Genomic DNA, 19,235 nt, shown 5'->3' with positions numbered 1-19,235 from the left:
CAATAGTATCAGTGAGATTTTTTTTTGGAGAATGGGTCTCGTCTAATTATATCTTTTGTTTTTTCATTGTGTGGCTTCCCTAGGGTGACAATGTAAGCTTCATTGTTCAGTAGCTAAGCTTTTTAAAGAATCAAATATGCACATATATAGACACAAAATGCTGATGTGATCCTTACAGCCATGCACATGTCTCACCAGCTGTCTGGTTTTAAATGGTGGATTTAAACCAGGAGTGTCCTTTCCTGCTCCTGGAGGGCCACTATCCTGCAGAGTCAACAAACACTTCTAAGCCACCTTATAAAGGTCTTCAGTATCACTAGAAACCTCGAGGCACGTGTTTTGGGGCAGGCTGAAACAAACTTCTGAATGACATTGCCCCACCAAGGAAATATTGACACCCTGAATATCTTACCCAAGAATAAAAATGTACTCACCCTTACATAATTAGCAACTTTAATGACTTACTGTCTTCCATTAAACAAAAAAGGAGAAGTTTTAAAGAATGTCCAGACTGCTCTTTTCCATATAGAAAGTGAATGGACTAATGCTTAGGGGAAGTTGTGGCCTGCTCCGTGTGTGTGTGTGTTCACTGCTGTGTGTGTGTGCACTTTGGATGGGTTAAATGCAGAACATGAATTCTGAGTATGGGTCACCATACTTGGCTGAATGTCACGTCACTTTTCACTTTGCTGTGGAGCTCCAAGTGTATTAAGAAACTCCAGAATTGTAGTCCATTCAGCTTGCATACTGTTTCACATCTTTTGAAGCCATATGATTTATTGTAACAAACAGACTGAAATTTAAGTCATTATTCACTGATATTCTACCTCCTACACTTTAGCTGTAAAATTTTGGTGTGAAGTGTTTATTTACGAGACATGTAACCTGTCATTTTGTGTCTTGATGCATCAAGTTTAAATATGCAGAAGCACAAATGAGGGCTAAATTTGAGATCTATGGCTGAAGGCACAATTTTCCATGAATAACAGTTTAAATTTTGGTCTGTTCCTTTTTAAAACGATTTTAGGGTAAGCAATTTTAGCGGAGGACTGTTTCTTTTAAGGATGCTGCTGTCAAAGCTTTGAGTTGGTTGCCATAGCAAGGCGTTCATTTTGATGTCACAATAGTCCCCAGGGAGCAAACACCCCATCCTAGACTGCTGTACCAAAGTCAGCATCATTTTATTTGGAGTAAGTATGTGTGCGTGTGTGGGTAGTATCCGGCAGGGAATATTCAAGGACTGAGGCTCATTAGCAGGTTTTTACTACGTTCCTAGAAAACATCATTTTATTTCCAAGCACAATTCACATCTAAATAGCTCCTGCATGCCCAGACTTACAACATCAACTTTTTTTTTAAATACTCGTACACCAACAGTCATGTGTGCCTGGGTTTAACTGTTTTTTTTTCTGCTTGTGAGACTCGATGGGTGTGGGAGTGTGTATGTGCATGTGCATGTGGCTGAGTGTCTATAGACTCTTTTTCCCTCACTGCCCCCCATCGTACTTTTCTTTTACGGTCTTTCAAACCAGAATAAAAGGGAAAATTCCTTTGAGTAGGTGCTGAATGTGTGCCTCACATACCTCTTGCTCTCTGCCTCTCTCCCCCCAGCATTGTTTGGAGCCCTGGAGGAGGGGGTGGGTGGGGTCTCTGTGCCTGCAAGCCTCTCTCTCTTTCTACATCCCTCCCTCTCCCCCTCCGTCCCTCCCCCCATCCACTGCTTCCATCCAAGAGCGATGAGGTAATCCCTGCCAGCACTGTGAAGCATAGCAAGCGCTAGAGTGAGAGTAAGAGGCAGTGGAACTGAGCAGGAGAGATATATTGAAAGTCAGAGAGGGAGAGAGAGAGAACGAGACATTGAGAGGGAGAGGGAGGACGCCGGTGCAGGTCTGAGATGACACTGGCTCTGGTGGAACAGCGATAGCACTGATCAGTTGCGGCAGTGGCTTGTGCACGGGTGAACACAAGGGGATAGGGACATGACCCGGGGCTTCTAGAGGACTCCAGGGGTGGAAGAGCTGAAGAGAGGAGGACAGGAGCCATGACGGAGAGATGCAGCCTGTGGAGTGCCCTGTCAGCCGCTGCCTGCTGCTTCTACAGGGGCTCCTTCATGCAGGTGCTGGTGAGAGGGGGGTCAGCCCCAGAATGTTTGTGTGTTAGTGTGCAGCTACAGAGTATGTGCATGTATACGCTGCGTGGTGCGTGATAAAAGGTGTGGATCTGGATTACATCATCTCTAAATATGGCTTCAGGAATTCCTGCATGAGAAGTGGAGGAAGATGCATGTCACAATTGCAGTGAATGTGGTGTATGTAAGCTTACATATTGATTCCTGTGATTCTGTCCAGGGCTTATGCTTGTGGGGAAGGGTGCCCCTCAGGGCTCTGTGTTTGGCCCGGTGCAATTGTGCAACCCCAACAAATGTGTCATTCCACCAGCCTCCGCTATGATATCACTACACCGAGTGTATGTGCTTGCGTATGTGTGAGTCTGTGTGCCGACTGGGCTCAGCTCACTCTGGCTCAGCTGTAACACTAGTGCTGATGATGCACAGTTGGATGAACGGGCAGGCAGGGCTCTGTTGTCACCCTGCGGTTATGTAGTGGATTGTAATGGGCTCAGGAAATAGGAGAATGCATCAAAGTAGCTCTGGAGGTCATGCTTTTTATATCTGAAAGTGAAGATATATTGTTTCATGCTAGGCTCAGAATACAAAAAAAATGTTGCATTACTCTGATGAGGATTGATACATGATCTCAGGGAAGCACATGATTTGGGTGGGAAGGCTGGAAAAGGGGAATGGATGTCATCTAATTGTCCTCTATTTCAGCCAACTTGGACTGGATAACAAATACAATTTTGGCTCTGAGTTTGGGTGGTGCAATAAGCACTATAGAAACAAGGACAATACTTCTTTGCCTCATCTACTTTTCTTACCCTCCCTGTTTTTTTTCTGTTTTTTTCTTCTGGTCCTTTAAAAGCAAAGCAGGTAATTAAATTATAATGTTTTGTTTTCCCCTTTTTGCCAGAATGACGCTGTTAATTTAACACTGTTAAATTATAGTGTTTTGTTTTCCCCTTTTAGCCAGAGTGACACTGTTTCTCACTATAAATGCAAAGTTGCATATGGTAATAAAATGTGTCCTTATAAAAATACATGTGTACAATACATTTAGCATAAGTTTAATATAAGCCTAAGGAAACAGTTAACCCAAACCATTATTTTATTCTATATACAGTAATCAATGTTTGTTTAATTGGAGAAACAATCAATTTGTGCATATCTGAGAGTAGGATTAGGTTAGTTTATGTTTATGTTTATGTTTATAGAGTAGGTTTACAGTTCTCAACATTGCACAGGCAGGACACTTGGCTAGTATATATACAGCACAAGCTTAGAGGTAAACGTATATACTGTATATACTTATATAACATATGACAATTTGGCATATACTAAAAACTAAATTGAACTACTCAAATCCTTGTAGGGGCCATAGATGTCTATAGACTGTCTGTAATGATGTATGTGTTTGTCCCTTTGGCCACCTGAGCTCAGAGCTGCACTAGGAGGAGATGACAGTGTCCCAGCTGCAGATTGATGATAGTCATTCTGATTTGATATTCACATGCAGAAAAACAGACACTGGTAAAAAAAAAAAAAAAAATTGTGCCTTGAATTCTGTTAAGTACCTTAACCTTGTGTGTATCTTTGAGTATCTCAGATTTTTACTTGGAATTTACAAGATAGCAGTACAGGTAGATCTTTTAGTTTTTATGATAATTTGGAAATACTAAAATCCAGTTTAGACCCATTCTCCCATTGATTTCAGATGTGTCCCTGCAGATTGTCATGTTGTTCTGCTTTTTGTGGCAATTCTTCAGCCTCATTACCAGTAAAGATGGTTGCTGTCTTGATTTTAATTGGGCTGGGCTACTGCATGTTTATCAGGGACAGCATCAACCCCAAATCCTCCATCTGCCTCTTGCAGTTGCACTTTGATTGTTTCATCTTAATCCCGACATTCTCTGCCGGCTGGCAGCCTGGCGGTCCTTTCGTCTATGACCCCACTTGCATATGTGGTCATGCTAGTTTTAACAACAGGGGTCATGGAACCACATTCACAGTGGGGGTCCAAAACTAATACCCCGTTACTATTTATACAGATTCCAGACACATTAAGACTGGTGTAATTGTATTTTTTGGTGGGTCGTTTTTCTACGCTGGTGCATGATTCATTTGCAAAGATTCCCCCCAACCTCTCTCCCTTCCAGTCATTAAAAAAATTATAATAATAATAAATATTCAAATATTCAGGGGTATGACTCTTTTTCTTGTGTTTTCTTTTCTTTCCTCTCCAAATCTTCTCTGGTGCCGCTGTCTCTTCCCCTGGGCTGCGGCGGCTTAGCAGTTGTTTAACAGAAAAGTTCAAGAGTAAATCTGTCTGTTACTGAATGTGAGGATAACCTAATTACACTGGGCTGTTTACTCTGCTAATGAACGCCATGCAGATTTGGAGTGCCGGGATTTTTTTATATACCTCTCCCCCAACTGCTTCTGTACCAATTTCTTCTCAACCCTTTGATGAATGTGGCTGAACTAGAAATCCCTTAGTGACTGGATTAGTCTTCATTCATATTGTGTATACTTCTCAGACTAATGATGTTTGTTCTGCTTTGCTTATCATGCAAATGAAGATACTGAAAAATGCTAAATTAGACACAGACCATCTGTGCAAAAGTTGGGTGTATTTGTGCACCACACTGCCCCAACAAAAGCTAACATTTCTGAAGCTATCTGTTTGGTTTAGAAAGTTATGTACTGTCATTCTTCTACTGCCCCAACAAACATTAGCTGCATCCAGTCCTGTTCCTGGATGACCACCTTGCTACAAATGTTAAATTGCGGTTTAATTGGGGTTCATATGTGTATAATTTCACAGGTTAGTGATATGGATGTTCTTCTTACCCTTGTCTTGGAGTGTACTCCAGACAGTACACATTTCTTTTTTTTTTTTTTACTTCTTTATTTAACACACCCATTCAGGTCAAATTGGGTGTTGGGGTTGGAAACACTGGTTTATTTGGTCTGACATTTGATTATCGACTGCTTTAGCAAAAAAAGTATACTCTCTTTTATCTTGATATGATAAAATAGAAAGTTTCAAGCAAAGATATCAATGTGGCTGAGTTGTTGATTTGCCTGAACCCTGTCAGTGCAGTAATTATGGGCTGCTTGTGCACTATTTTGCTTCCATCCCTTTAAGAGAGCGGTGAGATCATTGAGAGTTGAAGAGGTGCTTTCAGCTCACCTCAGTGCTGATTTCACAGTGTCTCTCTTCCATCCCTCATCTCATCTTCTCCCCTGTCTCAAAAAACAATCACGCTGTAAATCCAATAGGTCAGCATGATTAGTTGTTAGCTCTGAACAGGAAGTGTCTCTGTCTTAGTGACAGAGGATTATCAACACCAGCAGGAATTAATTTCCTCTGAAGTGAAAGATAAGATGAAATCACCACAGAGATGTCCGAAAGTTTCAGTCCCTCAAAAGATCTTTTGAGCAGGTGGGTTTGGCCAAAGAAAAGGGGGCTTGGATGTTTTGTAGGCTCTGATCCTGATCTGTTTTGTCTGTCCACTTGACCTTTATCCCAGCTTGACCTCAGGTGTCAATGGGCAGCATGCCCTTTTCCAGTTCACTGATACAAAGGGTGCATGTAAGTGATCCCCAACCTTGCTCCTTGAGAGTTACTGTCCTGCAGATCTTAGTTCCAACCAACTCCAAGACACTTGCCTGTAGAAATCAAGAAACCCTGAAGACTTTGATTTATGGTAATGGTACTGTAGATCTGGGTTGAGCTGAACACTGTTGAAAAAAAGAGCATATGCTGGTTAGTCATGCTTTGAAGCATGGCAGCTGGTTTGAGCTGGTCCTGAACTGGTTTGAGCTGGTCCTGAACTGGTTTGAGCTGATCCTGAACTGGCTATAAGCTGGTTATGAGCTGGTTTAAGCTGGTCATGTGCTGGTCCTTAGCAACTAGCTCCTGATCATGACTAGCTTATAACCTGCTTATAATCAGCTCAAGACCATCTTAAACCAGCTCAGGACCAACTAAGAACCAACTCAAACCAGATGCCATGCTTCATAACATAAATAACCAGTATATGCAATATATATATAAATATTTGTTGCTTTTTTTAACAGGGAAATCTGCAAGATGGTAGCACTCCAGGAGCAGGGTTGGAGACCCATCTACCTTTTCTTATAAACTTCATTAGACAGAAGGGGGCTTTGCCATTACTTAGTTGTTTTGGTCACAAGAGAGGGGACCACTTCAAAGCCACAAGTGGGGCCACAGACAGGTAGAATCAGCCATGCGTGGAGGATACATATGTTTGGTGAAGGCGGTTTAAGACACAGCTTGTCCTTTTGAACTTTTGTTTTATCCTAGCTATTCCTGAACAACGTTCTGTAAATGGCCTTATCTTCTGTTGAAAATATGGCCAGTATGTGACTTGGCTTTATCAGTGCACAGGGTTTAGTTACATATTCTTTGGTCTTTATAGTTTTGTATGAGGTGATGTTATATCCTTTCACATTGTTGTTGCATGAACCTGGGCTGGTGTTTATCTTGTTTAAGCATGTGTTTGACCAGTTCAAACAGGGACCATGCATTTCCTTTGTCTGTGACATTTGAATGAGTACTAGTCCCTTTTTAGACTTGTTAGTTATTCCACCAGGACTCCAACCCGTCCCTCTATCCATCATTCTGCATTTCTGTAGCACCCATCACTTTAGAAGAGCCACTACAGTGAATTACCATTGACAGTAGAGAATTATGCTACGCTTGATAACACAATACATCAGAACAAGCATAAAAATGCATTTTATTGTCTGAGATTTAAGAGATACCACCCCCCACGCAGCAACCAATCACCCTAAATGACAAAATTATGAGAAGGAAAGATTAGATGGTTAATTGCAGTAAATGAATTCAATTCCATTTCAGCTGTGCATTTGCGAAGCGTGGTGATAACAAAATTGAAATTGCGGCAAAAACGCCATAGCTGGAATCTTCTAAGCTTCTTTAGAGTGTTGTGTTGTCTGGATTGGATTAGTTATAGACTCGTCTGGAGCATGTAATCTCCAGTTTTGCATTGCATGTTAAATTGAATTAACTTAGTTTGCTAGTAGCACGCAGGGCGGGGACTCTAGCCGTATTCATTGGCACATTGATGGAGAAAAGTAGGGGAAGGAGAAAGAGAACTGGGAATTTTAGAGTGGATTTCTCCTCAAAGGTCCTGGAAAGAGTCATGTTCTTATGCCTCTGCAGCAACTACAGAAAAACAATGACATCATGCACAGGGTGGAGAACAAGAGAAGAGAGAAGGGGACTTTGACATTGCAGTGGGATATTGCTGGCTAATACCCAGTGAGTGAGGTACACTTTAACACATGCTGAGAAGAGCTAGTGTACATCCAGTGGGAGATTAGATAAGTGGCAACAAACACGCACACAAGCAGTCTGGTGTGTGTTTATCTGTGTGTAAGGGAGTTCCCCAGCACTCTCTATCTCTGCTCCCCCCAGTCCAGGAGGAGTGCATCATCTGCAGTGTCACCATGGTGACAGCCTCGCGCTCCACCCCCGTATCTCAACCCCCACTGATTAGGCTGCTCCCGTCCCCATGTGGCTGTGTGTAATGAATGTGTGAACACTGTTAAGCCTGCTGGTGCATGTGTGTTTGTGCACACCTGAGCTGTATGAACAAAGCCCTGGGCTCCATCCTATTATAAACTCCCATTAGCACTTCATTCGAGTGTACGTCTGAAGTATCATTGTGCCGGGACAGTTTAACAGCATACCGCTACAGTGCGACCCCAACAGTGAGGTCACGGGCCACCCGCCAATGCATGCCCCTCCCCAGCTGTACATGAATGAAAGTGAGATCTCAGCACTCCGCCACCGTCTGCTGCCAGCCAATGGCATGCACCGCTGCGGAGCTCTCCGGAAGAGGTGACATCATCTCCAGCCAATCGTAGCACAGCTTAAGAGCTGACTGCTGCAGGCTCGACAATGCAATGAGATATACAGAGAGAGTGTCTCATTGAGGTGAGGTAGATGCAGAAATGCGAGGAATTCAGACCCTTCTGCAATACTTAACACCTTTTTCAACCTCTTCCTGTCATCTTATCCCCCTCTGTCTTTCTCTCTGACAGTCTGAGAGATGGAAGCGGGATGCGACGGAAGATGCCTGTAAGGTTACTCTCATAAATTCACTTGTTTTGACCTTTCAGATAGCCCTTTCAGTCTAAGGCAATGCAGCGATCCGTTCAAGTCCAGAAAATCCAGATGAACTGGATTGAGTTTAGCATGTTGAATTCATTTTGAATCTGCTGCCAATCTGATGAGTAGGTCCATGTTCATAACCCTTTTACTTTTATCATATAACTGATGCTCCCCAGAAGTGCTGCCCAAAGTCTTTTATCGAATTTGGTGTCTTCATAATTTCAGCTGGTACGTCTTCCAGGCTGTGTAATTAATCTACGGCTGACATTTATTGATTAATCAGTCGGACGTGTCTTTATATTCCTTTGGAAACTCACCCCGCTGCAGTTTTCTGATTTGGGGCCGTGCCCAGTGCGGCATTGTGGGATGTGCGGTTAATTTGAACATAAAACAGCCCCTGGACTTATACTTTTACATTAGACTAATACACAGATCCACTCTCACACACAAAAGCTGCTACCTGTCATAGACATAGATGTTGGATTCATAACCATTTTTGATGGGGTTATATTGACATGTCCTAAGACCCCAGAATCCATCAGTGCCTTGACCCTGTAACCTCTCACATTCTGTAAATTGGCTCCTAATTGGTTGCCCTCTTAGAGAAACAGGAAGCAGAGGTGTCTCCAGATGGCAGTGGCTCATTGTGACAGTTCATGAATATTAACGCTTGTGCGGTCAGTCAGGTGACTGTCAGTGTTGCAAAAATATTGCGTCATTTAAAATATGATTGTCTTTTCCAAACCTGGTGAGCTGCTTTGCTGTATACTGCCTGGAAAGGTGCTCGCTGCATTTGGAACAGGTCTAATGAGTCAAATCAATTACCATTAATTGTTTTCTAAAGGCTCGCCCATTGATATTTGCCACTGGAAGTCATTTATTCTGAGTGAGAATTGCCGATTTGAGGAAAAAATATAATATGAATTTGCTTTTGAATTATTACACACTATTTTCCTATTTAATACTGTAAAGGTGCTTTGAAAAGCTCTATATAAATAAATGTGACTTATGGCTTGACAATTGATTTTATTATTTTTAAGGTTAGTATATGTTGCTAAGCTAACAATGTGATGATTTGACAATCATAAATACAGAGCACATGTATATTGGGTAAAAATATTACATTTTGTTAAGTCTGTTAAAGCTTTCATTCAGTTTAGAGTAATCTACAGCAGCTCACTCAGCTAGTCTGCCATCTTGGATGATTTATTTGGCATAGATTCATTTTCTGGATTTCCTGCGAAGGATACAAAGAACTGCTGCCTTAGAATTTGATGCCACAACAAAACAAGTAGCGATAGATCCTTCATTCTGTATCGTGATGTATATAACTCTAACAGACCATCCAAAAATTTAGTGCGGGAGTTCAATTCATCAGTTGCATTGTCCAAGCATTTCTACACAAATCTAACATAAATTTCAGAATAAGATCAATAATGCACATTTAGACAATAGCCATCTTGATACAAAGCCAGGCACAAGCTATTATGTTTCCGCACATACATTAGCATGCTAACAGTAAAATTACAGCAGTTAAGCCATTAAAAATGTCAGCACTTAAAGTTAACCACCACGGTCATTATGTATGCTCAGAACATTGTGGGTTTTTTTTTTTTACTCTTTGTGGGAATTCAAATCTTGAATGAGGCTCCCGCTGTATCTATGATTTTCGTTTTTGTTACACTCGCTAAATCACGGCGCTGAGATGGTTTTTGACTAATACGGATGCGGTGAATGTCAAGGTATTTATCTGCAGTTATGTGTTCTCTCCAAACCCGTGATGAAAGATAAGCCATGTGTGTTTTCCTGTGGTACTTGCCCCCCTCTATGACACCATATGCCCAAAACCCTCAGAAACACACTTGCTTTGAGCTGCTCCCCAAACATACATGGACCAAACCACCCGTAGACCCCATATGACCAGTTTTCTCTTAATGCCTGTCCTCTCTCTCTCTCTCTCTCTCTCTCTCTCTCTTTCTCTTGTGTGAGCTGGAGGGAAGAGGGTATAATCGGGATGTTTCTCCTGCGCCTGACTGTAACAGGCCCATGTGTCACAGAGCCACATTACGAACCAGCAGAGGCACACAATAGTAGCACAAAAGAAAGTACACAGAGTATTGTGTGGCCAACCGCAAATCACATGAGACGTGGCCTTGCATACGAGTTGTGATGTCATGCATGAGCATTTTAACTCGGGTGAAATAGCATTACCAGTGGAGACCGTTGTCATTTCGGGCAGTTGAACCTTCCCTTTAGTAGTTTTACCATTATTTTTCCATTTCTGTCTTTCAGTATTTTTGAAGCTTTTAGACTATTAAAAATTGTTTAATGCATAAACTGTACATATACATTACTATTTATTATTTATGTGTGCTGGATGAAAAAAATTACATATAAATATATAACATTGCTGCTTGAGTTATTAATCTTCTTTCTAAGGGCTGTTTGAAACGATTATTATTATTATTATTATTTGTGTTTATGTTGAATACAACATCTCTTTTTTTGTATTTCTCCTTATGTTTTAGATAAAAATGTGTAAAATTACTGTTTCATTTTTTAAATATGAATCTTCTTTCTAAAGGATAAGAAATAAAAGCCAAATATATGCATATAGATGCATATAGATCTATTATTTCATTTTATTACTGTTTATTATTTAAGTGTATTGCATTGCGAGGTTTGTATTTCCCATTTTATATTAATCTGTTTAAAAACTATTTTAAAAATATTAACTTTATTATTATTATTATTATTTAACAATTATTTTATAACATTACTGTTAATTAGTCAATTTTATTGAATTAATAATAATTACTGTATTTCCCTATACTTTTTGTATAAAAATACATTCAAATGTTTATAAATGTTCTTTCTTAATGCTATTTGGAGAATTTTTTTTGTCTAGACATAGGAGTAAAAATAATAATAATAACAAGTTTTGTTATATATTATCGCACTTAATGCTTTTAAACAAAGTATAAATGGGATTTATACATGAAATTTCTATGTAAACCTGCTGTATATTTACAGCTTTGATGTGTTCCAATTTTCCGATATGGCTCATTTTGCTAATGTAACTGACTCTTGACGTCATGAGGGAGCTCAAGAGGCGAGTCTCGCATTCTGTACACAAGTGCGAACATCTCCACAAATACTCACAAGAAAGAAAATACTGAACAAATCCACTTTTCACACAGCCAATCACGTGCCATTATCCAGCAAATCCTAGTAATTCCCAGCATTCTTCAGCTGAATTACAAACGTGGAAGCTAATTCATAATTGATGCTTAATTATCAATCTGATTTGGTACGATCGTTACCTATGCATAGGAAATCATTCAGACCCTGAGGACTGATGGTCCACAGGAAGCACTCAGGCTTTAGAGAAATGCTTGAACTGGAATGTATGTCAGCACACGCCACAACTGGCTGATGGGGTGTCATCCATATGCACCCACCCAGAATTTCCCCCTCATTTCCCAAAGACGCATCTCACTGCCCTTGAGACGTCCCATCAGAGGGACCAGGAGGCATTTCTATGACAACACCACGATCAGGTGTTTGCTCTCCGAGTGTTGAGGTCACAGTCTTGGCACATGAGACGTCGGCCCTTTTACACACACACACACACACACACACACACACACACACACACACACAGACACACACACACACACACACACAAACACACACACACACACAGACCCCACAGCACAGCAAAACAAAAAATGCCCCCTGTGGCACGCAGCTGACTGATGGTGTTTGACAGGAGTCAGTGTGTGCGCGAGTGTTTTAATGTGGGACTGGCTCTATCAAAATGCAAAAGAGCGCTCCTTTATTTTTAATAGGCCAAGAGGGTTGCCAATAACAGGAAGTGCAGGGAGGCTTTGAGATGACCTAATTCCTGCTCTGTGGTGAGCTGAGGTCGTGCTGCACTCTTCAGACTTCTGATGCTAATTATTTAAAGTGGATTGCAGGTGTATGCCCATCCCTATTGAGTAGTAAAGCACCATGGTTCTTGAGGAAAGTTACTTTTAAAAGTAATGCATAACAATATTGTGTTACTTAGTTACTCTTTGTGGAAAGTAATGCATTACATTACTTTTGCCGTACTTTTTGTCACCCTGACTGGGTTAGCATATAACAAAACAAAAAAAAAGTTATATTTTTAGCAACTTTAAAGGCCCTTTCACACCAAAAGAGAAATGAATAATCTTCCGGTTGAAGGAAATGCCTCTGTTCATGTCTCTCAACATGGGAACAGGAGAGCTGTCAGTGAATAAACGAGAAAACAAAGCAATTTACGTTACTTTTTTTATTTTTTTAATTGGTTACTTTACCAGTTACTTAAAAAAGTAATAAGTAGGCCCTAGAGATCACATCTTTATTCAGATTTGTGTGTGTGTGTGTGTGTGTGTGTGTGTGTGTGTGTGTGTTAATTCTTTAATGGTTTATTGATATGAGCTATGCTATCTGCGTAAATTTACAGCTCTGTACTCGTACTGTAGTTGTTTCATTTGTGTTTATTTTCATTCATCTTATAAAATATTAGGGAAAGGCAATGTTAATAATTCAATGAAACATAACTGAAGACTTTGAAGTTCTGAAAGAGACTTGCTTGTCCCATAGAAAAAGTACCTTGGAATACCATATAAATACATTCGGTGTACCGTAATTCCGCCGCAGTCATTTTTTATTTCATGATGACTTTACATAGACCCTCTGGCGAAGCAGATGGCAGCCGTACAGTCGTTTTCAAGACTACAGACTTCACAGTCAAGAGTCGTTGCGCCTAAATTTGTCTGCAAAGCACAAGAGGGAGAAACGAGTGCAGTGAAAAGACAGAAGAAAAGGGGGAGGATAGAGAGATTGAGGCCTGATGCCAAGCCTGCTGAGATTATACAAGAGGTTTAAAATGTCACATTGTACATTTGTAAACCTCGAGTTAACGTTCTGATTTGCATACTCGGGAGGTCAGTAACATTGACTGAACGAATACAGCTCATGACAAACTGACACAACATCACCTGTATAATAACTGCTTGTTCATCTGTGAAAATGTCATCATGTAAGTCCGCTCTGGCTGTTTTAAATAAATAACACGGTATCTTGTTCATTCCAGTTAAAACAGGGTTTCAATTTTAACCCATGCTTGAACACACTCTGAAAAGGATGTATATCATACATGAGAAAGAAAAATGGCTTAACACACAACAAAACTGTCTTAGATCAGAAACAAAATGTTGTTTCATGGGGTCTGATATCACACTGAGCTTACGAATCAGACCACGATCGAATACACATCATTCCATGCATACTAAATTAATAAAATGTTCCCAATTCACTGGCCATGTAGTCTGAGCACAAACCCTGCGCTGCTGTTCCTCACGGCACAGTGAGCCAGACACTTGAAATATGGAGATAAAAACTGTCTGTAACACTTTAGAATAGATAACACTTGTTAACTATTAACTACAACATTTCTCTCAATAAAGTCTTAATTTGCTGCTTATTAATAGTTAGTAAGGTAGTTGTTAGGTTTAGGCATTGGCTAAGATTGGGGATGTAGAATAAGGTCAAGTAGATAAATGCATTATTATGTTCTTAATTAGCACTAATAAATGGCTAATATTCTAGTAATATTTATGCTAATAAGCAGCTAATAGGTGTTACCTATTCTAAAGTGTTACCAAACTGTCTTACCTTCACACTATGTTTATATACAGTGACTCCTTCTATTGTCATCTTTCTGAACACAAAGCTTGGTCTTGTCCATATACTGTCCTAAAAAAGGTACAAAAGCTGTCAGTGGGGCAGAACCTCAAAGGGTACAAATATATATAATTTAGGTACTAATAAGCACCTTTAAGGTATGCATATGCACCTTTTAGGGGTACAAATACCTTTTAAAAAGGTACTGCCCAAGTGACAGCTTTTGTACCTTTCTGAAAGCGATGAGGGAAAATAGATGGTGATTTATACGTTCATGCTCCAAAAAGCAAAAAAAAAGTAGCTAAAAAGCAGTCTACACTACTAGTATATGGGTATGAAATCTGCTGCAGCATTTTGCCATTCGATACGAATTTGGGAACTGTGACAGATGGAAAATGTTCAATTAAATTTGGCTTCAGAAGATTTGAAAAACAGTCATATGGAATGTTTTTATAGTGCTTAGGGTGCTTATGTTCCATAAATCACTGACAAGTTTATGGAAAAAAGTAGATTCAAAATTCTCTTAACGTCTTTAGTTTTCTGTGGTTCAAGAGGACACCATATGATTATGAAACTTTGTCATATGAGAGAATCTTTGTGTGAGAATACACAGTGTACATTATCCCTGTTCACATGGATCAATGAAAATGACTTTAAAAAATGCTTATTATGGCAGGCCAGTAGTTGGCGATGTCACTTTGTAAAGAAAGACTACACTTGTGCACACATACACACACTTATAGAATAAACAACTAATTTGCGTGCGCATGACATCACCGTTTTCACAAATTCATTTTTTTGTAGTTTACTTGGAGACGATTACAGTATTGTTTTTCAAAACTTGCACTGTGAAACCTGTTTTTAAACATTTGCATTGCCAGGCCCTAAAAACGTCTAAAATGCATTTAAAAATTCCTGTTTTTAGTTGAAAATGGTGTCATGAAAACGAGAATTATCATCCTTTAATGTTTTTTTAAGAAATTAAGGTCATCTTACTGTCCAAAGGAGCTGATCTGAAATAAAAAATAAATACAATTAAAATGATCTGTATGTGGATCTGTATGTTCATGTAAACATGGTTATCAATATACATCTCTAAAATATGCACATCATCAGCTTAGTACTGTTGGTATGATCTCTAGTGCCTCATCTGACCCGCATATGTGTGTGTTAAACACCAGAGAGCGTGTGTGGGTGTGTGTTTGAAACAGAGACAGACTGAGAGAGAAAATCTAAGAAACAGAATTCGTTTTAAGATCTAATATGTTGGGATATAGGTCAGCGATGACAGATATGGGGATTTAATGGAGATTTGGGTGGTGCAAGACAGCATGGATAGATGAAGGGATAATGCAAAGATGGTTTTCTGGGAGATAAGGACATGATAGGGGCATTAAGATGGCTTAAGTTGGGATAAAGGGACAGTAACACCGAATGGGCAGCAGATGGACAACCTTTTTAGAGTGAGTTTACTTAAAAACAGCGATTGTATCCTCTCGCCACTGGAAAATATAATGTAGCGATTCAGTTTTTAAACTGTATTTAATCAAATTTGTGGGGCAACGTTGACAAGTTTATTTTCTCCTGGATGTGTGAGCTGTGAGATTTCCGATATGTGTGTCAGTAAGCAACTCATTAATACAGAACGATAATTAAAGGCTCTAATGCACACCAGTACACCAGTATATGTAAGAGCTAGACGACAAATGATGGCGTGTGACGTCATGGTAGTGGTGTCCCAATCCTTGGGGAATATTTTGGGGAAGGGGGAAGGGGTATAAAATAGAATTGGGATTAGGCCTTAAAGTTACCTTTACCGCCCCCCTTGAGTACGGAGGTTTGTTTCTACCACAGTTATCCAAGAGCATGCATTAAGTACGTACAAGTGAACCAATTGCTTGCAAGAGGTTGGAATTAGCATTCACGTATACTTTTGAACATTAGTGTAAAGTATGTTTTAGGGTCTAAATCATATTTCACATCAGTGTGGCAGGTGATTTTGACACCAGCTGTTCTGTGATCTCTCACAGCATTGGGTCAGTGCTCAGTAGGGCCGACTGGATTAGCTCTACCCCAGAGAGCAGACTCAATGACAGGCGCTGACCTGTGAAGCTTTATCTGCCATATCTGCGGTTCGCGTCGCCCTAATGGTTTTTTGCGTCTATGCTTTTCCTTTCACCCAGAGGAGCAGCTGCACTCAATCACATGCGATCTGAGTGATTGCAAAAGCTCTTCTGATTGGTGGAAATGGAATTAGGTTTCGGTTAAATGAAATGTCATGATTGGTGGAAGAAGAGAATGGGGGTGATGAGTGAAATTGGGTGATGAATCATGCTGGATGTTATTCATGACAAGCCATGGGGGTTTGAAGATAAGCACCTCTGAATGGGTTGGTGTTTGTGCATGAATTTACCCAAGGGTTTTTCGGCAAATATGTCCTACAAGATGCAACAAGAGACCAAAATATGAGACCAAGTACTACAATGAGTTTTTAATACTTATGCTTGGAAATTTTAGACAAGGTTGACATGACAGCAGGAGCATGAGTTCCTGATCATTGTCTGCTATGTTTCTTAGGTAGTAGTTTGGAGGCATTCAGTTAAAGTTTTAGGAGGTTCATTCTCTATATTTCCTTCTTTGCAAATATGGCTTAAATACCTATTAAATTAAATGAGCAGTGTGCATTATTGTACATTTCCAAGTTGGCAGCAAAAGTGCTTTGTAAAACATATGAAATAATAAGTCCTAGACAAAGTAGTCTCCTAGTCTGCTTAGTCTAGTATACATAGTTAAATGTGAAAGTGTGCACCTGTTGTCTTAAGTAGTCTTTTCTAATGGGTAAATACTCTTTATACTTTATATTAAAATTGTGAACACAAATACTTATGCTTATGAAAATATGAAACCGTGTGAAATGATTTGTATGGAACTGTTTGGGGTCCAAATTCTACTATTAGGAGACTGTTCTGTTGAAGGTTGTATCTGATTTTCCGAACCCATGTTTTCTGGTTTATTTGACCTCTGGAAAGCATATCTGATTGGATTGACATTCAGGTATCCAACAGCATAACATGTAGACTGGACTAAACTCTGTGAGAGATGTTGATTTTATATCCCACAACTTTTACCGTCAGTGTCTGCTGCTGGTGCTACATCATGTTCCAGAAAGTGTAATTGTTTTTCACAATGCATTGCTCTCTTGCTTTGTAAAATGCTTGAAGGGTGTGTGTGTGTGTGTGTGTGTGTGTGTGTGTGGTGCATGAGACACATGAAAGCACCAGGCCGAATCACACAATAGGAGGTTTCCATGACAACCAGAGCTTCAGTGCTGGGGGGGGGGGGGGGGGGGGGTTGAGCAGCATAGGTCCTATCACCCCCTTTCCATCTCTCCTTCTATCTCCTCTGGATCTTGATTTTTTTTTTTTTTTTCGTCCCTGTCTCTCTGTAGAGGTTACATATGTGTGTTTGTGTGTGTGTGTTTGCACATTTGGTCAGGTCATTTCCCCCAGCCCGTGCCTCATTAAACTGCCAGAAGTGGTTTCTCTGTGGAAGAAAGAGGGCAGTGAGAAAGACATCTTAGCCCTCCAGGAGCAGCTCTAAGTGGGGCAAGGGGACGTGAAACAGCCCAGGTGTCTCTCTGGCGTCTTCAGACATCAGTGTTTGAAAGCAGAACGCAGCTTGATCTCATTCAGTCTTTCTTCAGGCTCTGTAATAAGTGAATCTCTGCAGAAATGACAACGCATGCTTGCTAAGACTAATTCAGCACTCCTGTCACCTTCCTCATCTCTTCTGATTTCATCTCGTCTCATCTCTTCTTTTAGTTTGTCACAATGTCTTACTTTATTTTGCTCTCATTGTATCTCAACTCACATCTTATCTTTTTTCTTGTCTTATCAGGTCTCGTCTTTGCTTATATAATTTCTTATTCTCTTTTCTTCTCTTCTCTTCTCTTCTCTTCTCTTCTCTTCTCTTGTTTCTTTCTCATCTTGTCTCATCCAGTAATTTTGCCTCATCTCTTCTTCTCTTGTCTCGATTCTCCTCATCTTTGCATCTCGTTTTCAACTTTTCTTGCCTCGTCTAGTCTCGCTTTTGTCTCATCTCATTTCACTTCGTCGTCCTGTCTCATCTTATCTTTTCCTGTCTCAATTCATAGTTTTTGCATCTTTTCTCACCTTGCTTTGTCTTAATTTTGTCTCGCCTAAGTCTCATCTCTCCTCATCTTGTCTCATCTTGTATTGCCTCGTTTTGCTTTGCTCTTATCGAATCACTTCATTTCATGTTGTCTTCTATGATCTCTTCTTGTCTAAAGATTTGCATCTTCTCTTGCCAGTTTTTGTTTAGCATTTGCCTCATCTCCCCTCTTTTCGTCCTGTCTTTTCTTGACATGTCTCATCTTGTCTCTTCTCTCCTTTCTTACCTCAATGCACCTCTTTGCATCGTTTTGTCTTGCTCGTCTCATCTTATCTTTGCTTGTCTCAGTTCATCTAGATTTTGCATAATTTCTTGCCTTGCTTTGTCCCACCTTCAACTTGTCTTTTTTCATCATCTCTTCTCATTTTGTCTCATCTTTTTCTTGTCACGGTTGGAGAGAATTTAAAAAACAAATTGCAAAAGGGTCACCCATCTCCTGTGGGAAGTTCCTCTCATAAGTCAGTATGAAGTACTCATATCAGCCTAGCCCTGTTATCGCTCACACTTTGAGTTTTCCTCATAGTCCAAAACCGAGAATATATGAGACCAGAATATTGTACCTTGTGGCCATCTTCAAGCAGCAAAAGACAATTACAGACTCCAGTATGAGATTACGGAGCGGTCTGGTTAGGCCCAGGTGGTGGATTCGGCCCCTGGAGACAGAGACGAAAGCAATAACTCCCTACACTTGACCTTGCCTCGCTATCTTTCTACACTTCACGCACATACACACAACCAGTTAAATGACACGGGACTGCTGAAATCTAGAATCTTTTCCTGTTCCCCTGTGTAAAAGACAGTCGAAGAGGTAAAAGAAGCAGATGTTTAATCGATTTACCTCAGACAGAGAGAGGAAGAGACCATTAGAGTGACCAAGAGCTGCAAAATTGATCCCTCATCTCCCATATTCACCGACTTTGAGCCCTGTTACTGCCCTAAGCTTTGTCTGTTGTCTTTTTATTGACTTCATTACAATGCCGCCGTTGTTTGGATTAGTTTTCCTGTGTCACCGAGGGTCGAGACCTTCGCCTTCAACTATCACGCTCA

At 40.3% G+C, this 19,235-nt stretch overlaps 1 protein-coding gene across 2 annotated transcripts in view; it reads left to right on the top strand.

Moving 5' to 3' along the window:
- Positions 1 to 19,235, top strand: part of LOC113109654 (SH2 domain-containing protein 3C-like) — a 43,989-nt gene that overhangs the window by 10,905 nt on the left and 13,849 nt on the right. The gene's annotated exons all lie outside the window — the stretch shown is intronic.

The sequence above is a fragment of the Carassius auratus genome, chromosome 10, assembly GCF_003368295.1.
Source record: "Carassius auratus strain Wakin chromosome 10, ASM336829v1, whole genome shotgun sequence".
NCBI classification, from domain to species: domain Eukaryota; kingdom Metazoa; phylum Chordata; class Actinopteri; order Cypriniformes; family Cyprinidae; genus Carassius; species Carassius auratus.
The sequence above is the reverse complement of the archived record's forward strand: the minus strand, read 5'-3'. Positions and strand labels throughout refer to the sequence as shown.